Source organism: Micropterus dolomieu, linkage group LG18, assembly GCF_021292245.1.
Source record: "Micropterus dolomieu isolate WLL.071019.BEF.003 ecotype Adirondacks linkage group LG18, ASM2129224v1, whole genome shotgun sequence".
Lineage (NCBI taxonomy): Eukaryota > Metazoa > Chordata > Actinopteri > Centrarchiformes > Centrarchidae > Micropterus > Micropterus dolomieu.
In genome coordinates this window covers 34,141,013-34,145,311 of record NC_060167.1, presented here as the reverse complement: position 1 = coordinate 34,145,311, position 4,299 = coordinate 34,141,013, and the positions used below count along the sequence as shown (strand labels likewise).

The 4,299-nt window shown below is 39.2% G+C and overlaps 1 protein-coding gene across 2 annotated transcripts in view; it reads right to left on the bottom strand.

The window, feature by feature from the left end:
* LOC123987480 (receptor-type tyrosine-protein phosphatase gamma-like) overlaps positions 1-4,299 on the bottom strand; it is a 323,656-nt gene that overhangs the window by 245,373 nt on the left and 73,984 nt on the right. The gene's annotated exons all lie outside the window — the stretch shown is intronic.

Here is a 4,299-nt window from a genome sequence, read left to right as displayed (position 1 = left end):
GTAAAAACCTGGAATAGCATCACAAATGAAGAATGCAACAGTTTGGTGATGTCGATGGGTCGCAGGCTTGAGGCAGTTACTGCAAGAAAGGGTTATGCCACCAAATATTAAATGTTATTTACTTAAAGATTAATTCTTCCATTACTTTTGCTCAATTAAGAATGCTGTGGTCTAATACAAACGGTGATATGTCCTGAGTTGTTATTTACATCTAGATGTAAATACCAGGAAATAAAAGCTGAACATACTCTTCTTTTGATCTTAAACCCAAATGTCTTCAGTGAACAATAAAAACAAAGCATTAGCGTTCCAATACTTTTGGAGGGGACTGTATCAGAAAATGTGTGTACATTGACTGACATTGTATTTAGGCAGTGAATAACTCCCTGTGAGAATACATTTTACAAACATTTGAAAGAAAAAAAACATGTCTTGTAGTTTCACAGGAAACGGATCCAAATGGACAGCACTGACCTCACATGGAGTGGTTTGCTCATGGATTTCTATGTGAGCGTTCATAGTGTACTGTGTTGGGTGCACAATGACTCTGACTTTGCACCGCAGTGGACAGCTAATAACACTTCAAAAGAAGGCATAATACACAAGCAGTAGAAATAGGAACCATTATTTTCAGGAATGATGACCTTGTTGACATTGATCTTCTCTGCATGAGAGGAGATGAAAGAAGCTAACAGGTGATGCTGATCTGATGTTGGAGCAGATTATCTGATTTCACTGTCTAACTGACCGGAATCCTGCTGCTCCTGTTTTGCTTCTGCAGAGCTCACATATCTTAACTTGATCTCGATGTAATAATCAATTTGAGGCTTTGTGTTTATTTTGTGCAAATGTAAAAGGTTAATCCATAAAAGTACTGCCTAAACTTTGCTGCTGACAGAGGAAATATGATTTTACAGACTCAGAGCAAAAATATGTTACTTGTTGGTCCAACACTTGCAGAAATATTAAATATGAGTTGAATTTGTAACCCAAAAAAATAAATCATAATACAAAACAAAATAATATTACAATGACTGCTTTGTTGTGAAAATCAAATAAAACACTTTCCTCCTAGAAAGATGAAGTTCCATCTCATTGATGAGGTAATGATGTATGCCATGGGTCAGGCAGGGAGAGGCGATAATGATTATAGTCATTTAACACATTTAGTGGCATACACTGGATTACCATCTGCAATTTTATGGTTGATTTAAAATCACTTTATCCTCTCTTTTATAGCGGAGATTTCAGAATCAAATGTGCATCAGCCATTCTTTTATCATCTCATGTTTGCTGAGCCAGCAAAGACTAGTTTATTGCCATGGATAAAAAGAGTATTTAATTACATTCCAATACAAATGCTTTTTATGTTTTCAAAGGGGGGTCTTCATGAGCTGCTGGCTTCTTGACTAGTATTCATCACTAGCTTTTGACGATACCCTGCACAGTCTTTCAAATGTTGTGAGTCAGTCAATGATTTGAGGGATCATGGATTGAAAATAACCTCTTATATTATTTCTCACATTGTCTGTCTTAAAGGTACAATGCTGAAGATTTGGCCAGAATTCATTATCATTCACATTACATTCACATTATCAACAGAATGTGAAGAAGTAACCGTTATGACGTCATGTCAAGGCCATCTATGCATCATGCTGCAGATATCTACTGAAATTAGCGTGCTATCCCGTTAGCCTCATCCTGTGTTGTAATAGTACTTGAGTCACTGTAGCGTCCAGTGGACCCTCAGTAAAACATGGGAGGGTGAATCAATCACTGCATCTGCTCTCTCTGCCTCTCCGTCCCTGACCTCTCATTCCTCAGGTACCTGAGGTACCACTTACTCTTCCCTGTCTGTGACTGGGAAGACTGCGGTGAAATTGTCATTGTCCGGGGAAACACAGGAGGCGGAAGTGCAAAGTGCCACAAAGTGCTGCACGCTTCATTTTGCCGCTCATTTGATATTCCCTAACCAATCACCAAGATTGTAATTAATTTAGAACAGCCTCGATGGAAGCGTCCATCTTGTCTAAAGTGGTCACCATTGTTGTTATCACTCCTCATTGGATCTGGCGCACAGCTTGACAACCGCTTATCAATGTAGCTAGTTCTGCCCGCAGTGCTGATTTTTTCCCCATTGCTTTTTCACCCCTTGACGCCTGAATTTATTCACAATTAAAAAAATTTAAACGCTGATGTTGAAATTAAGCGGAAATTGTTAATTTTTCTATAGAACATCGAAAAGATAAAAATTCAGGTATGATGTAGGTATGATGCAAATTAGCGACAACAGGCATAATCGAGAAACCAGTGCTTGCAAAGGGTTCCCAGGTACATATCGAACATGCACAAACAGGCACTCGGGGAATACATACGCTATCTCATCTGAAGTCTGAAAGGAAGAGGTGTGATGCTAATTCACAATGTTAAGGGGTTAACAGAGAAACTGCTGTTTCAAGTCAGGATGCCAGACCAGAATCAGTCATTTAGCCTATACCTGTTAACAGCACACACATCATCACAATTTTAGTGATAGTTTTTCTATTGCAAACAAAAATAACTACAAGTAACATCATGAGTCCTGCTGTGCATTGGTTCTAATGTTACGCATTAAATATCTAAAACAACATCAGAAATCAAAGGAATATCTAACAGTGCAGCCACAACGAGAAGTGCTGAGTCATGATTTTAATTTTAAACCCACACTCTTCATCCCAGTTCTGGTGCGGTGGGTGTATGTTTTGAGTGTTTCCTGTTTTAGTTTGTAGATGCCTGTCTCCGGCTTCGTCGTCTTGTCTTACTTCCTGTGGTTGTGGTGTCACTGATTGTTTAGTGTTTTCACCCGTGTCTGATAAGTTTCTCCCTCACCTGTATTTAAGTGGTTTGCTTCCCTCTTTCAGTGCTGGTTCATTGTTTCTCACCCATGACTCTCGTGCTTTTCCATATTTTGGATTACCTGTTTCATGTTTTGGACTTTACCTTCCACAGATCCCCCTCGTTTTCACTTGCTCTCTGTGTGTGTATTTGGACTGCCGCAATCACTAAACTTGTAAGTTTCACCCGTTTGTGTCAATACATCTCACCAACTGCATCTGTTCCGTTCTCCGTGTCAGCACTTGGGTCCAGATCCTGACAGGCCGTAACACTCTTCTCTCAATCAGAAAATGGTCCATCACTTACGTAACTGTCACAGAGCAAGCACACTCACAACTCTCTTGCTAACATCACAACAACAGCATGTTTAGCATGGAAGTAAGCTGAATGTCCGTGGGCAAGTAATTTAATGCCACCTGACCACACAAACTATGGTGTTCTTTATTAGGCATAGTTATTTAAAGGCTAACTGCAGCATCAAATTCAACTAGAACTTATTTCTTACCCTAGCCCAGCATCTTTAAACAAGGCTAAGTTGAAATCTAGTATATGGCTGGACTGTGCATGGTTGAAGTGCTGTAGGACTGTCTCTTACAGCTTGTTTATGCTCCATGTACCTCTTGCGTCAAGAACGTAGAAGTTGCATGTTTGTGCACCTTCCTGTTCAAACAGGAATATGTTGAACACGGTATTAGTTCATTACAATCCAACTGAGAACATGAATGCCACAAATTATTTACAGAATAGTCAACCTTCATTATTATTATTATTACTTTTTTTTTAGTATTTGACTTTTTTTCTTTACAGGGATTGTATAAAGGAGAGTTATACAATAAGTAGGTCCATGAACAGATATGAGTTTACAATTAAACATACAAGCTAAGTTTGAGCTGAAAAGGAGGTTTTTCCACACAATATGTGTTTTGTTGGAAAAATCACATGTATTCACTCCCACCTGTAACATCATAGGCCAATATATAAACCTATTATACACAATAGACATTTTTATTTATTTATATTTTCAATAGGTAAAAGGCTTGTTCTAACTGAAGAAAAGGTTGTCATGGTTTTGGGTTAGTTGGGTGGTCAATTTTCTTAGTGTTGATTCAGTGCTGCCCCGGTCAGTAATTTTCTCCAGTGTTGCTCGTGCCCTTGTGGATTTATTTACTTTCGTTGGATTCTGGATTTACTCACCCTTTTGTGTCCTGGATTTTCATGCTTCATGTTTTTGGACTGCTCCCACTTCATCACCTGTAAGTTTCACCGTTTGAGAAATAAACCCATTCCATCTCTGTGTCTGCGTGAGCATAGGTAGAATATGTCAGAAAGTACAGTATAGACAGTTGAGCACATTGTTGGATTTAAGCTCATGACACACAGGGCAACTTTTTGAGCAAGGGGGGGGGGGGGGGGGGGGGGGGGGAG